The 17,232-nt window shown below is 43.3% G+C and overlaps 1 long non-coding RNA gene across 1 annotated transcript in view; it reads left to right on the top strand.

Moving 5' to 3' along the window:
- The first annotated feature begins 4,028 nt into the window (after positions 1–4,028).
- LOC120758274 (uncharacterized) overlaps positions 4,029–17,232 on the top strand; it is a 52,463-nt gene continuing 39,259 nt past the window's right edge. Inside the window, exon 1 of the long non-coding RNA XR_005702825.2 lies at positions 4,029–4,151. This is a non-coding gene — a long non-coding RNA (uncharacterized LOC120758274). The remainder of the gene's footprint in view (positions 4,152–17,232) is intronic.

Genomic DNA, 17,232 nt, shown 5'->3' with positions numbered 1-17,232 from the left:
ACCGTGCACTCAGGCCCATTTCATACGGTCATGAAATGCCATCATCCCTCAGGTGAAACAAAGCAACTCTTCAGCAGCACAAAGCAAAGCTGCACAGCAATTTGGGGAAGGAAGTGAGCAATAATAATTTGAAACTGCAGGGGGATTTTAACTATGCAGAATGCAATTACCAGAACTGGAGTTTGTCCAGGACACTGGGGTTAAGACCCTATCTATTACAAAAGATGCCACAGAACTTCCAGCATCCTTCCCCTCATTTCCTATGTGTTACTCACTGGGCTTCTAAGCACACATCGAGAGAGGCCAGTCCTGTTTGGATTGTGAAAAATGATGGGACCTCAGGGCAAGGTGCAGAGGAAAAACTAGTATTTCTTACTGATCAGAGCTTTCTCTTTGCACATAATGCAAAGGGCTTTGTACTGGAGAGAGAAATGAAGAGCTTCTGGGTGTGTGACACTGTCCAGAGCCACCTAACCAGGGCAGCCACTGGTCTGTGGTGTGAGCCATGGGCTGCTGAAAGAGCAGGGTGGCTTTGCAGCCTAAAGCTGGTCATCAGTACCTTAAGACAAAAATGGACCATTTCCTGACCAAGTTTACATGAGTTAGGCTGAATTCATTTAAATATCTAAGTCCTTCTTGACTGGGGTTGGAAATCCCATATTTCCATGGAGGCAATAAAACAAGGGCAGTATGTCTAATATCCTGGTGAGAAGCACAGAGCAGCACCACAGCACAGAAGGAAGACTTAAACCTCATTCATGTGGTGCCTGCTAGGAGCTTTCCTGAACTGTTTTGGTTTTGGAGAGTTGCCTGACCTACTGAGCCCAGCTCCCCTCTGCCACCTCTCCATTGTAAACACACAATCCCTCGAAAAATAACCAGACACCTTTCTCCTGGAGCATTTACACTCCAGAATAAAATCAGCTGCCACAAGCTGGTTTATAAAGAATAGAGGAGCAGGGAGGAGCAGAGCAGTAAAGCTTGGCCCAGCAGGGGTTGAGGGGCAGAGATGTGGCTGCTCCACAGAGACCCAGGGCTGGCCCTGCCTCCCCTCTCACCAAGGGCCAACTGGCAGCGTCAGGTCTGCATGGGAGGAGGAGAGGAAATATTTGTTCAAATATGTATTTATTTATTTTTAACTCCCACAAAAATACCAGTCTTGAAACTCCAGGAGCAATATTTTTTTTTATGTTAATATGAAAGCTAGAGCATATCTGGAAAGCTTTCAGCTGATTTGTGAGGTACAAAAGTCAGCATTCAACTCTTCTGTTTCTGGACATTTAACTGATTACATGAAAAGTCAATAAGGCCTGTGTCTTTTTGCATAGAGAGCCAGGTATTAGGTGTGCTCAGTGCTGGAAACACCTGTCTTCCAATTACTGCTGAGAGTGTTTTGGTCTTATATAAATGTATGTAGTTCAATACCCATAACAATTGTTATTCTCACGTGGCTGTTGAAAACAGACAAGTAAATAAAACAAGCAATCATCCAAGAAAATGCCTAACAGAATCCTCTTGCCTACTCACAGGTGCTGGTGGAAAAATTACCAATTACCAGTGAAGCTCCAATAAATAATTCTTCAGTCTTGTAACTGCAAATCCTTCCAGCAGAATCTGGCTATTTCATGCCTTGGATCATAAATCAGTGCCCCCAATGAGTGGGCTCTGAATGGCTGGACAAAAATAATTAATCAAGATTAAATCAAAAGCAGCATGATGCACGCAAAGGCAGTGTTATCCAGGATGCATTCCTAGGAACAAAATCACTCAGAAATGGCCTATAAATCTGCAGCATGCCTGAGCTGAATGTGAGGAAATGTGACTGGTATGGATTTTCAGGTTTTATGCTGCATAGATATTGCATATGATTAAGCTTTGCTGCTGCTGCAACAGCATCAGATTTCAGGCCATGAGTACTTTGTACCTTTACTAAATGCAATGTGTGACCATGGTGGGCTGAAGACCCTCTCTCATACCCCTCCTAAAACCATACAATCATAGAAACATAAAATGTGCTGAGCTGGAAGGGACCCATCAGGATCCTGGAGTCCAGCTCCTGGCCTGTAGCAGTGTCTGCCTGATAACACAAATACAGCAGAAATACAGGAGGGCTACAAAAACCAGAAATAAATCTGGTGAGATCAGACACTACTGATGGTTTTACTGAGTAGATGAAGGACATGTAAAATCTAGAAAAATAAGCCTTGCTGGGATAATTTTGCATCATTATCTGATGCTCTCACTCGTGGTGTATGAGTTTGGTGTTGTGTGTATTCTCAAGCAGATTGGAAGTGACAGTGTTCTGATAGCCACAGTGCTGGCAATTGGCCCAATCATTCAGGTCCTATCCAGTTTCTCTCCTGTATTTATTGACCATTAATGAATCAAGACTTATTCCTCAGAGAGACTGAGCTAAAGCTGCATCTCTGATAAAACCAGGAGTAATACTCAGAAATACAAGAATATCAGCAGGAAAATTAAACAGGCATCAGAGGTGGTCTAAGTACCTAATGCAAAAGAATGCCTTATTTCAAATTTATCCTTAATAGCCTCTCTTAAACCAGTCTAATATATTTTTAACACGTAAAATTCCTGTCTGGAATATTTTCTTTCTTATTTCTCCAACTCTTCTCCGGGGGAGCAAAGATTTGCATAACATTAGGTCAGAAGCCAATTGAGGGTATACTACGCAGAAATTTTGTAAAGAACACTCATTCCCTGTCTGTGAAGGGGAACCAGGCTCAGAGCAGCTTTACAAAGGCACCAAAAGCCAGGCAATGCCCAGAGGTTCTGCTTGATACCAACAGTACCTGGCAGGAAATGTGAAGGCACTGAATGGTTAATAGACCCATCACTATGGTACATAAAGCAGACAGTGCCAGGGCAATATAAAATTTCCCCAGAAGAATGATAAGGTGGTTACTGGAGAGTGATTATGATTTATAAGCTCAGAGAAAGGACAGGGCTGGTGTTGAATGTCCCAACATGGCTGAGTCACTTTTAGTGTAGTGGCTGTACACCTGCTGCTCAGTAATGCCTCGTTATCCACAATTCCCGTCCCTCAGCATAGATAAAAGCTTCTGCTTGGGATAATTTTTAACTTTTAAATATTGAATAATATACATTTTCTTGGAACTCTACCTTTCAGTAAAAGAACAATAACTTCAAAAATTTTAATAGCCTTTATCGTTCAGCAATCATGCCTATAAGATTAATAATAACAGCCATATTTTTAAATTTTTTATAGCAGGTTGTAGAGGAAATGCTTTTTGGTTTCTGTGTCAAGCGAAGGTCACTCTGACCACCACTTGTTCTAGGGCAACTTCTGTGCAACTGGTTCTATAGTCCAAGTTTAGAAAACATCATTACTGAAGGAGGCAAAAAAAAAACCCTAAAAATTCAGTACACAAAAAATCTGCAGTGCCTGAAGAAAATCAATAGTACAGTATGAAAAAGAGCATAGGAAGTAAAATAGCTGATCTGCTGGCTGATTGAGAAAAGTTTCATTCTGACCTGAAGTTTCAGCTAAAAAAATTACAAGTTTTGCACCTCAAGGTGTGTTCATATTTTAAATGAACTCCAGCCTGACCAAAAAGGGACCATTTCTGGGCCTCATTTTGAGGCGGTTCCTCACATTAAATGTCTGTGAAAGATTTTGGCGTCATTTTCCTTGTTCCAGTCCATAAAATCATTTGGGTGGGAAAAGACTCCTAAGATCATCAAGCCCAGCCATTAACCCAGACTGCCACACCACCATTAAGCCATGTCCCTAGGTGCCACATCTACGTGTCTTTTAAATCCCTCCAGGCATGGTGACACCATCACTTCCCTGGACATGCAGCCTTATGGGCAGAGTACTGTGGTTTTTTGTCGTAGTTTGTTCTGAAAACGTGTGGTTTTGCAGCCTGAGTCAACCTGGCTCCTCAGCTGAAGACAAGATGCTTGAGTTAACTCCGCTCCCAAAGCCCCCAGGTGCTGATAAGAAAAAGGGCCACAGGAGATTCTCCTGAGTGCCCAATGCCCACCTGATCAGCAGCTTTTAAACAGAAGGAGAAAGGAAGCAGGTGGATGTAATTCCTTCACTCTGAGGGAGCTGGGAAGGAGGTGAGGACCTGCGTGGCGCTGCCAGCATCATCTTCCTCAGCAGGACGGTGAGTGAAGGCTGCTGCTTGTGCAGCCCCTCCTTTGTACCCAGTATCTGACCAGCTTGAACTGCGTGGGGCTTAGTCTGGGATGAAATCAGGGAAGGTTGTGGCTGTCAGCTTTGGGCTGTGCTCCAAAAACCAGGTCTTCCCTTATCAAGTATGGTTTATCTATGCTGTTACCTAGCATTGTTATAATAGACCCTGCTGGATCATAGGAAATATAGCAACAATGTAGTGGGCGTGCAAGAATAGAAATGATCCTTAAATACATTGGGGTGAAATGAGGATGGGAAGAGGATGGCAATTGTCTTTTTATCTGCGAGAGTTTTCCCCACCCAGAATCAGAATCCTGCTTTTTTTCAAAAATAAAGGCTCCCTTCTATCCAAAACACTTCAGAGTTATTTCATCTCCTGTTTAACTCCTGGCTAATAATTTCATCTTTCATTTCCTCCTATTGTTCAGCCTGGCACATATCCCATCTATTATAAGCCCCAGATATCAGAAAGTATTTTTTTCTTTTTTTTAGGGAGAGGAAAGTAAGAGTCAGCTGGTTTGAAGTACAGTTTTTTATAGCAGCACAAGTTCTGGAAGCATTGTACAGAGACTGGTATTAAAGAAATAGCTCTATGGAGTGAGGAGACAAAGCTTTCTCTAAGAGCTGTATTACTGCCAAAGCAAGGGTAATTGCTCCTGTTTAGAACTCTAATACAGAACTGAGTTTTGCAGACACTGAGGAGAGATATGAAGTAGCCACTAGATAAACACTCATGGGAGCTGGCCTTTTCTGAAAATCTCCAGTTAATTACTTTACTGAAGCAGCTGGCTGCAAAGCAGCCTTTTAAGAAAATTAAGATCTCTGTAAATGGGGCTTTTGCCTCTGTGTCTGCACACGTGGAGGCACAAACTGCAGAGTCCATCAGCTGGCCCAGAGTACGTGTCTCATGTCAGGGATTGGGCTCAGCCCAGCGCATCTCTGCTGCTGTGCTGCTTCCACACCTTCCTCCCTTCCGCTGAGAGAGGCTGCTTCAAGGCTTTATGTCTTGTCTTGTGAAGGTGGGTCAGATTCCCAAAACTACCAGCAAATCCTGGGTGGTAAGTCCTGTCTGAGAGTGCTGGGTGTAGCCTTGCAGCTCTGCTGAGGAACCCATCTTGCATCCCTTTTCCCTCCTACACCCGTACCAGAATGCTTCACCTACCAGGATGCACAAAGGTGTGTGAGTGCTCTTTGGCCACTCAGGCAGGGCAGGTTTATGGGGCTTTCTGGAGGACACATAAAACTGATCCTTCTGGCAAATCTACGGAGGAAGTGGGTGAAGGAACAGAAGGTGCATATATTGGTGTTTTGTTTGCACTCGTGGTCCTCGATCCGTGAAGAAACAAAATACATGACATGTGGGGGGTGAGATAGTGCATGACAAAGTTGTTCAAGGAGTCCCAAATCCTAGAAGAGACTCTAAAGATTAGATTAGGAGCAGGATATCCAGCTACTGTCCTGGACTGGCAGACCTCTCATTCACTGTGAGTTTTCTTGCCATGAGATGTAAGGGATACTTTATAACCTGTAATGCTCATTGCTAGTTATGCTTCGATGTGTAGAACTCGAGGTTAATATTCCTGTAAATCACAGCTTTTCACTAAACTCTTCATCTCCCCTGCCTCAGATTCCTGAGCCAGAAGGTAGGACTGATGCTTTGCAGGCATCTCCTGCTGTTGTAGGTTTGAACATTATCAGAGTAATTCTGCCAGTCTCAGGGAGCCTGATGTTGTTTTTAAGGCTATGTCTCAGAGGTCACCCTACCTCCTGCACCATAGGCAGCCCTGGCAGGAGCTGAAAGTCAAAAAATTTCAGTTTGCCTTTTCTGAAGACTTTTTTGTGGAAAGGCTGTAGGAGAGCTGCTAGCTTTAGAAAGGGAATAAGGATAATAAGGATAAGCAGTGGCTCTACCAGGTCAGTCCAAGATCCAGCTCATTTGAACGTGGGATATCAATACCAGATGTAAAGATGAAGGCATCAGAAAAAGGTGGAAGGTGCCTCAGGAAGTGTTAGGAAATAAACAAAACATGATGTGTGTTTGCCCGTAGCTAATCCACAGCACAAATCTTTCTCTCATCAGTCCAAAATATTGACAATAAATTGAACCCTGTTGCAGCTTGGCTTAAACGAATATTTTCATACAGAACTACCAAGGGGAAAAATGTTCTCCTCTTCCTGAAGGATTATTAGGGCTAATAACAAAGGAGGTGTGACCACTCTGCTTTGCTCCAGTTTTCTGAACCTCTTGGAGCGATACAGGAATAAGTTTTCTTGTGCCACATGCTGTGGCAGCTTACAGATTGATGGCTCATTGTGCTAATGCACTCTGTGCTATTAATGACCTCTATTTCCAGCAGGTCCCCAGGACTTGCACTCACTGCATTGTTCAGATGTGATCCAAAATCTCTAGAATCTTCCAGCACTTCCAGTGGCTCTGGTGGGCTTAAGATTAGTGTGCCAGGACATAGGTCTGGCCCCACAGATGTCAGTTTTTAAATACTATACTGTTTTGCATTAATTATTGTTCACCTGTAGCTGCGTTTTGGATTTGATGAACAGTTATGATGATAACCAGGTTCTCACCCTTTATGGAACGGCAGCACTTCATAAATACTGAACTGCACTCTTTCTACGTCAGGGCTGGTTTCCTACAAACCTAGAAATGGAATTACATGGCTGCTGTCTGAAGGGTGTAACTTTTGAACAGCTATTGCTAAGAGCTCATTCTGAAATACATAAATAAGGAGAGGAATTCCATATGGTCCAGAAAAACAATTGCCACATGGTGTTTCTGAAGAGGCAGAAAGTGTGTTTGCTTTGTTTCTTGTGGTATAAAGACAGAGCAGTGCCTGGTGAGAGGAGCAAGAATTGGTGGATTATCCCCATCTGGGGCTCCCTAAAAATCCTTGGGGTCAGAGAAGATGTGGATATGCTGGTCTGAAGGTTCACTGAAGCTGTTACGTGGCTCTAAATGGTAGTGGGAAGAAGTCACTGCTAAACATGTAGAGATCCAGAAAGGTCATTAGAAGTCAATATTTTCCTTTAACTCTTCCAATAGTAGTCTGTTATAAAGAAGTGGCTGGTATAAGGCAGCAAAGAGTTAAAAACTACAACAAAATCTCTAGACAGATTAAACATTAAATTATTCTGGCACTCACATTAAACAGTTAATTATTTACTAGTGGCACTAGAGAAAGCACATGAATTCTCTAGATTGGAACAAATGCAGTGATGCAGTCCAGGCTATTTTTAAGAGCAGAGCTTTGGACACAGTGTGCTGGATCTGCTGTGTCCCGTCACTATGTGCAACATTAAAAGCTTTTATAAACAGCCATGTTTTCTCAGGAGTCAGATATTAGGCAAGCACTCAGGCAGCATCACGGAGGAGCGACATAGCAGTGTCATAAACATTCACAGAGATCCAAGCAAGGCCTTGAGATGGCTAAATGTTTGGGAAAACAGATTATCTGGGCAGGACGGGTTGTTATGGGACTTGGAAGGCTGCACTGGCTGTGCCAGCGATGTGTAGAAAGCAAATTCTCTCAAGCTTCCAGATTCCCAGAATCCTTCTGAGGTCTGTGTCATCCAAAAGAGCAGCAGTTTTCTGGAGAACCCTTTCAGCCAAGGGTAATGTGTTTCCTCTGCTCCCTGCATGAACGTTCTAATAGCAGAGGAAACTCCTGTGGATATCAGGAGGCAGATGTGCAAGGCAGGATGCCACTTCCTCCTGCATCCCAAGCCGGCTCTGTGGAGATAAATGGAACTTCCAAGTGCAAGAACTTCCTCTCTCCTGCCAGGCTGCTGCACTCAAATTGTGCATGCAGCAGTGATGGCATGAAAATCTTGTCAGAGTTGTAGAGGGACTGTTTTTAATGTACAGGATGTTCTCGTGTGTGTAACCCTGCTTTTTAAGTAGCTGCGCCTCTTGTGTAACAGCAGGGCAGCTCAGAACCCATTTCCTTGGAAACACTGCATTGCCAGCAGCTGCCTGTTGCTTTCCTGATGTAGAAGGAGGTGTGGGTATTTGGGAAGTATAGTGGAGGTTTAGGTGCCCTATTTTTTATCTGAAATGTGAGTTCAGGAACTGACCTGCAATACAATACAAAGACGAGCTGTAAGGAACTAGTGCAGCTGATGTGAGACCCTGTAAATGTGACCTGGTTTTTGGGAATCTAACTGCTGCGGATCCTTGGCAGAGAGGGTGTCCTGTAGGGAGGGAGTGCATCGGAATAGGGAAGAGCGTTTTGTGTATGAATGGGACATAGGCACCCCGTCACCTCTGTGCAGGCTGCAAACCCTTTAGAGCTGGGATGGGCTTTTGCTTGGTTTGAATGCAGTGGCCAGTGGAGCGGACCCTTATCCCTTCTTGAATTAGAGAGACAAATTGGATATGAGTGAGATCAGAAATTGTGTTATCTAACTGACCTTCAAATGACATTATTTAACAGCAGTGACAAATGCACTGCCAAACCTCTGGGAAAAACCCCTAAAACGTAAGCAGTAACCGTATTACTTACACACAAGAGAGAAACGCAGAGCTGATGTTCAGAGCCTGTTCCCCGTGCTGTACACCCGTCCAACTGATGCAATTCCCATGCATGTCTTGGCAGTACTTGTTAAATCCTGCCCCAAGGGAGGCGACCCTTGCTTCACTGAGAGGGGAAGGAGCCCATCCCTCCCAGATTGAGCGGCGCAGTTCCAGTCTGACCCTGTGCTTTGCGGTGACTCGCTGAGGTCTTACGCGTTTACTTACCCAGCTCCTGCGTAATAAAAATTGGCAAACCTCTTTGTGGAGAGCCCATGACTCTGCACTTACTGAGCAGCATCGGACTGCTGAGCAGTGCCTCAGCTTTTGACAGCTCACGATGCTGTGACTTATTTCCATGTGCAGGAGCAAAGAGGGATCTGAGGCAGAGAGGCCCAAATGGGGCAGGGAGAAGCTGCTAGCTCTAGCCACGAAATAGCTGTCCTAAACCATTTGTCTGGGATTAGAAAGGTCACACTGTGGAGTCATCACTGACAGCAGTTCTTTCCTACCAGCAGGAAGAAAGAGACCGTGTGTTCTTGAAGTGTGTGTCATCACCAGTAAGGGGCTGGTTGGTGAAAGTGGGGTTTATAGCTGTACCCTCACAAAATGTAAAGGTCAAAACTATGGGGAGAGAGAGTGAGAGATTATTACCTCAATCTGTTGGGAACACTGATGGTAATGGAGTAAAGAGAAAGAAAAAAAAATCTGAAATTTGACTGCATATTAGCACAGCAATCAGAAAAATCTCCTTCATATTTTTTCCCAGATGAAAGTTATGGAGAAAAAACCTGAAATATGTAGTAACTAAAAATTCTTTCATGTTCTGCTCCCCAAATAGAGCCTTGCACAATGTCACAGGGCCATGCCTGTATCTTCTTTCTAATGACTTATAAGCATATGTAGTGCGAAACACCTCCACAAAAGTCAAAATGTGAATTCCGCGCACCTTGTCATGGTTTTGTTTACACACAAGGAAACAGGAGCTTACACTGAGAGCTTTGCTACTGCCCTCAGTCCTTGAAGCAGGTTTCCCTTCAGCTGACATCTTTTGCTGCTGCTTGATGGATCACATCAGATTCATTGGCAGAGAAACTTTTGCAAAAGCATTTCAGACGTGGAGAGGGAAATGGATAATGTGGTAGGCTCAGAACCCCTGAGGAGGCTGGCTTAGTTCTAGGAACCACCGATTATTTGCACCTCTTAGTGATTTAAAAAGTGTCTTTTCTCTGGTGTCACGGAAACTGTGGCAGCATTTCAGAGGGGAAGGAGGAGCCCTTGGCAGTGGGATCTGCTGGCTGCCCCAATGAAGCTGCAGGGGCTGGTTCATCATAGGGCGCTGCCACCTCAGTGTAGAAGTGCCGAAGGACAAAAGGGGTCTTGCAGCCTCCAGCAAAAAGAGTGTGAGGACAGAGTGATGGAGTAGTGGGGCAGAAAAGGGAAAACACAGAAGGCCCACAGGAAAAGCAAGCGAGGTATTTTCTGTCTGGATATACACTCTGGTAATTGGCAACAGCCCTTTTGAGATTGAATAAATCCAAATACTGAGCGTGATAGAGGTTTTGAGATCTCTCTTCTCTTAAAGTAAAACTGTTGATTTTTTTTTTTTTTTTAATGAAACCCTCAATTATAAAAACAGAGTTTTGTTTGCCCTGCCTCTGGGATAACTGCTGATATATTAAACCTGGGACAGAGCAAAGGACTTGCATTTCATTTAAAAAGTGCTAGATGGGAGATGAACATAACAGAACCTAGGTTTGCTCAAAACCCAGAGCACTCAAAAATGCAGCATGTCCTCTCCTTGCCTATCCTCCCTGTTTTGATATTCATCCACAGCTCTATATTCCCTACTGGTTTCATTTTGCCAAATTTAAAAGCTTTGGCATTGCAAAACTACCAATGTACACTAGGACTCTAAAATTAATCGTTATTTTTCGGCTGCTCTGAAAAGTCCATAAACTAAACTTGACTTTCTCCATATATTAAGCTCAGCTGCTGCTTCCCTTTCTGATCTAATCTGCAAGAAGTGGTTGTGATATCCTGAATACTTCTCCACCTGGACCTCTCTGTGGTTTCCATAAAAAGTCAGGCATTCTTACAGGAGAAATGCAATATGCACATAAATCCAGCATACCATTTTTTACAGAAGGCTGAATCTTTTATCATCAGTCCCATGACAAAGCCTGAGTGGTTGCAGCAATGTTCCCTCAGAGATCAAGCACCACAAACTTTGCACTTCCTGGAATAAACACCACTGTTCAGATGTGAATATATTTCTGCAGCTGCTGCAGTGTCACTGCAGTGAAGAACAAGCGGTGTTACTGATTCAGCTGAAATGCTTCTTGCAGAGCAAGCATCAAAGCAAGGCTGTTTTATCAGTTTACATACTTTGAGCAAAGAGTTTATTTCTTGTGTAATCCTCCCTGAGGCGCTCCAGTGGCTGAGCAGAACTGTTGCAGAAATGTCTGCTTCCTGCTTTGCAAATGTAATTTCTGATCCCTTCCCTCTATTTTTGGGCCAGCTTCTGTGAGTTCTTTGTATGTGCTGTTGCTGGATCTGAGAGAAATCTGTTTTATGAAGAAAACATGGATTTGGGTTTTTAAAGGATTCCTGGCTTTAGACAAAAATGGCTGATTTGCTTTGAGATCAGCTTCATCTCACTGTGAGAGTGAACTGAAACAAACAGGCTGGAACAAGAGACGATTTTTTCCATGTGCAGGGATCACACCAGGACTGAAAGCTACTGCTGTTGCTCAGCCACAGGTCTGCAGCATTGCACTTGAGCCATCTGTTCCTCAGGCCCTCTGGCTGTGAGAGTGCCTTGGTGAAGTCAATGATCTGTGAGCCATGTGAGATAGGTTGTTTTCTACCAGCCAGAAGTGACTGTAGACAGTGCACTTTAATGCAGGGCTCCTGCAGCCTTGGAGAACTCTCTCCTCCTGGTATTAGGATGGGCATCTTACAAAGGTAACTTAACCAATAGTGTAAAAAGCAGCTTATTAGCTGTATCTTTTCATTGATTCCAGCTCAGGGAATCTTCTTTGTGTGAGCTTCATGAGAGACCTACCAAGAAAAAGACAGAACCATTTTAGGATATGGGTGAGGTGGGTCCATTGCTTTCAGGGGTGATATACCTGTCTTGAGTGGGAAGCCCATTGAAGCTCCAGCCAAGCAGGTGTTTAGTGTTTAAGGCTTTTCCCCTGATAATATTCAGCAAGCATTGAATAGCTGGATGTTTCTGCTGCTTACAGTAAAACCTGGGCAGTGCCGATCAAGCCACACCAAGAGATAGGCTTCAGCACCAAGCAGTGTGTATCTCCTCTTGTTTCCTGCATCCATGCCCTGCTTCCAAAACCAGGTTGATGTTCTTCTTGGAAGTTTTGGTTTACACACTGTTAATGTAGTGGCTCCCAGGAAATAATGATGCTGCCTAAACTGAGAAATAATGTGAGACCCGCTATTGACTTAATTTCCTTCTTGTGTTGAAGTAGGACTTGTGTTTGATGGTTGGACTTGCTGATTTTAAAGGTCTTTTCAACGTTAAAAAAATCTAAGAGGACCAAGCCTTTGGTTGCTGTGGGACTCAACCATAATCAGGCCCCTCTGGCTCTGCTGATGATGGATTTGGGAGGTGGGAAGGGTCCTTAATCCCCTTCTTGGTCTGGGTTCTGTTTTCACCTCTGCTGTTCTTCTCACCCCTATTGCCACCTGTGCTGTGTCTCTTCCAAATGAAGCTGCCAGCACCAGCTTTGCTGTGCTGGCTAAACCCAGGTGGCAGTTTTGAGGAGGCAGAACAGGCACAGGAATTCTTTTTTTTTGAGGCAGTTTTTTCCTAAGCACAGGAAGTTGTAAAATTGCTGATAACGAGTCAGTTCATTCATAGCTGATGCCATAAATGACTGCCTTCTGTCAAGGCAATGCCCTAGTGAAAAGGAGCAGTGATGAGTAAAGCAGGGAGTTGTCAGTTCTTTTAGTTGCTGTGGATGCTTTTTTGCCTAGAAGTTGGTTGCCTTCAACCATTTCCCTCAGAGGAGTAGTCAGTCTTTATCGACGTTGGACTCTGTTATTTCTAGTAATTAACAATGCTGCTCCAGTGCCATTTCTCTGTTGTGGTTTCTACTGACCAAATGCCAAAGGTTATTTTCTGAGCTGTTGTAAATTGTTGACATTTCAGCTCCTGTATTGTTACTGAGACCTTCTCAGAATTATTTTCTGAATGTATTTCCCAGCATCACACTAATGCTATATTTACTTCTCGAGATGTAAGAAGGTATCAATCCACAGAAGAAAACATGCCGAGACTGAAACATGATTCCTGGAACTACATAGCCATGCTACTTTTATGCTTATAGTTCAAATCAGATGAAGTTATGGACAAGTGACAGGATGGCTCTTGTTTCAGCGAAAACTCATTTTGTGTTTTGTTTTGCATTCAGCATAGAAGGACAAAGATTAATTTTGTTGAAGAGTTTCCTATTTCATGTTCTCAACGCACTTGTGGAAAAACAAATGATCCTAGGGGGTGGATTTTGGTATTAATTCCATTTTCCTGTCTTTGGTTCTACCCGATATCTCTGGAACATCAGGAGATATGTCATGACTGCAGGGAGGACGGTTCATGGCTGTTTCTGGTTGCAGTCACGTCCAGGAATCCAAACAATATTACAGCACACAATGGAGCACGGATTATTTGCTACAAGGGCACATTGACCCAAACGTTGTTTTTTGTTACCACTTTTATTTTTTGTGGGCATTTTTTAGGTGTGACCTTGACTACAAAATGCTGCTAGTTCATTCCCCCTCTGGTTTGTGGCTTTCCTCCTGAGGCTTGCACTGGGGATCATGATTACTTTGGCTGAAAGACTCACAAAGGGCGGATGTTGTAAGGAGGTGCCTCTGCAAGTCAGTCTCTTGCCAGGGTCCTGTGTCCTTGCTCCATAAGGTATCAGCTAAAGTTTCATGGGAGCATCTTGAGAAATGCATAACCCTGACTCTAAATCCTACTGCTTCTCTATTCACATAGACCTGTTGGGGAAGAAGGCTTGGGGGACTTGAGGGCAAAATCATTCCCGACACTCATTCTGGTAGTCTCTTTGCTGCCTAGAAGAGTCCTGGATAAGCTGTGAGAGAAGTCCAACTCAGTGTGACTGTCCCCTACATCTTGTTCCCTCTACCTTTCTACCATTGGTTTTAGATTGATAAAGAATTGTTCTTCAAGGCAGATATCCCATATAAAGGTTTTTCAGCCAGACAAAAAAGAATTTCTAGTCTTTCCAACCAAGCTAAGGTTCTTATTGCCCCAGATTTGTTACTGCAACAGTTCTATTTACCACTCTGCCTTTGGGATGATAAATGGCAGCGAAATCGTAATGGCTACTTTAAATCCTGCCATGTTGATTTGGTAAACACAATGTATGTAACTCTATCCAGGGCCATACTTGATGGGATACAATCTAGGAATTCAGTGTTTAGACACCACAATATGTTGGCTTCATTGTTCTTACCCCTTTTTATTTACGCAGGAGCTTTAGAAGACAATTTTAAAATACCTGTGGCTCTTTGTGTCACTGAGATAAAAGGGTTAGAGGAGTTCTTCAGTTTAAAAGAAATTGTAGTATTCTTGGCTGCTCTGAAGGGTCTGAAGTTGGGGTATGCTTTAGTTCTCTCCTTCCCTCTGTGTTGCTTTAGAAGTAGAGGCAGAACAGCCAGCCACTGTGGGAGAGGGAAATCTGCTGTCACTCCAGCAAACTCTGAGAGACTCTGGGTCCTCCTACAAGCTCTTACTGGGTGCCTGAAGTTGGTTTCTACTTCTAAACAGACATATCCAGCTATGTTGCAAGAAGTGAATGGCTCTTCACCCCTAGCAGTCTGCACAGATAAGGACTGTTTGCTACCAGAGAACCTGTTTGTCCGAGTAAGGAAGTAAAGCCAACTGGATTGGTGATAAGGGCTTGCTTTTCCTAGACAAGATTCATCCCAGGAGAGCATGGTGCAAAGTAGTCAACAGCTCCAACACTGCTGCAGCAGAATAAACCTTCATCTGGGGTGCTTTTTGGCTTGTGAGTACTACAGAGATTTTTTTTGGAGCCTCTAGGAATGGCTTTTTAGATGGAGTCATTAGATGTGGTGCAAGTAATTTAAGGGTAAAATTTTACTAGCGTGTGTGCATGCTATACTCTGGTTGAAAAAGGGATACAATCCTTATTATTACACAGGGATTTGAAATCCTCCTAAATGTGCCTTGCATATGTTTTTAAGAGAATTAAATTGCAGGACTGGATTATCCCATGGAGAATATGTCTCTGCTCAGAAAATAAATCGGGGTGTAATGTTACACGTACTGTAGGTCTTGAGTATGTAGAGTTTGTGCCTCTCGTGACAAGGCTGTTCAGTTATGGGCAGCTTTCTGAATAAATCTCACTATGTGTGCCACCAGAGCCACATGCTTCTCTGGTTACATTTGCTGGGTTGTGTGCTGATATAAATTTAAGCAGGATTTGTCTGCTCAGAAAGGAAATGTGTTCGTATCTAATCAAATTCCACCTTGTTTTATGCTCCTGTTCAGCTCTAGTGATTCCTGCAAAGATATGATTAACATCAGCTTTGGCTCCGCTGCATAGTTTTGCAGGATGTTTCAGCAGAGCAAGAATCTGCCATTACTCATTACAGAATTTCTGTCACTGGTAAAAGCTGTTGTATTCATGAAGGGAAAGGCTCCAGTTAGAAGCTGGTTATGTTTCTGTTGGGTTTATGTTTTTTGTGATGTTCAGAGCAACACAGTTCACAGAATTAACTGTCCCCCTTTAATGGAATGTGAGTGTGAAGCTGCTGAAAGCAGCTGAAGGACCAGGATAGCTGGAAAATCTGCAGCCTATTGGCGGCACTAACAGTGCTAAGAAACATCTGCCCTGCCAGTCTCTCAATTCTGCTGGTTCCACTTCATTATTTAGAGCAGAGAGAACACTTGAGTCTGTTTTTTTTTTTTCTTCCTCAGATAGAGGATGCAGTAACATTCTTCCTAGTGATTTGTACAGATAAGATAGTGATTCCAAGTGTTTCATGATGCAAGAATTGCTTTTGGAGACATCCAGATAATTAAGTGAAGAACACAAAGTTGTCTTGCTATTTCATCAATCTGTAAAATGCTGCCTGTGATTAACATCTCCATTAAAAGTACTCTCTTGAACTGCTCAAAAAAATGTTTCAAGTGTGACATATTGGTACATTAAAAAGTACCGAGCAGTGCAATGTAGTGCCACTGTCAGTTTGCAGGTTTGATAGTTACAGTGTAGATCAGGCTGGGGATAGTGCTGGACACCAGAACCACTTTTTTTCTGTAATTGTAAAGAAGCAAGAATGTAGAAAATGGTGCATTTTTCTGGTTAAAACAACTCCTATATTTATAGACTTTGTGCAGTGGAAACTAAAGCTGTTTGTCAGACTGAATGAAGAATAATGAAATGCATATATGAGAGTAACATGACATTCCATAACTTATTAAGTATTTCCAATAAGCCATATACAGATGCATAATATCCATTAGAGGGCAGGAGCTTCAGGGGGTTTATTCCCTGAGAGGGCAGTAATCTTATTTTGCTTGGAGTAATTGTTTTAAATTTTCCATTGTGTTATTGGTTCTAGGGGTGACTTTCTTCCCTGACGCTACTGTTGTAAAGACCATTCCATGTCATTCTGCAGAGTTAATTAATGAACAAAGCTACTACAGGAGTCAGGTACAAACAAATGTTGTGTATTTGAAGCACATGCACCAAACAGGGCTCTTCAGACAATAAAATGTGCTGAAGTGTCATCAGTCACACAACTTTGCACACCCCCAGAAGGGCCCTTGGAGGTCAGCCTGTATTGCTCTGGGGAAGCACTGACCCGACCAGGTTACAATACAAATCCGCTCAAGGTGAACCATATGACAAGAAACATGGCCATGGCTAGAAATGGCAGCATACAAAGGAAAGGTTGTACTCCATTGCTCTGTTTTCATCTTTGAGAGGAATCAGCGGTAGATTCTCTGCCAGTGTGCTCTCCTGCTCTTCTTCAGCAGAGCAGCTGCCCTGTGTTGATGCGCTCTAGTTGGAGGATGTGACTGGTCATTACTTTCTGGGAGTTTGGGATGAGGAAACCCTTAGGGCATTCGCATCTTCCCGTTAAATACAAGGTACCACACTCCTGACTGACTCCCCTGAAATCACCCATGCCCTAGGCTGGTTCTTCAACAGCTGAGCAAGTTCTTCGTGCACTGGTTACCTGTATAGGAGCATTCATAATGGACAAAATGCTGATAGTTTGGGAAACTTGGCACAGGATGATGGAATAAGTGGTGGATCCAGCTGTTTTGAGCATCATGGAAAGTTTGTGTCACCTGAAGGCCTGGTTCAGAGCCTGATGGTACCAATAATGCAATGTTGTGAATGTATCTCCAGCTTTGCTTATTGGTTCACAATAATGTGCTGAATCTTAGCTGAATCACAGCTGAGGAGCTCTGTCACCCCTTGGATTTGTTGATCTAATC

The sequence above is a fragment of the Hirundo rustica genome, chromosome 12 (genome assembly GCF_015227805.2).
Source record: "Hirundo rustica isolate bHirRus1 chromosome 12, bHirRus1.pri.v3, whole genome shotgun sequence".
Taxonomy (NCBI): domain Eukaryota; kingdom Metazoa; phylum Chordata; class Aves; order Passeriformes; family Hirundinidae; genus Hirundo; species Hirundo rustica.
This window is presented reverse-complemented; position numbering and strand designations above follow the sequence as displayed.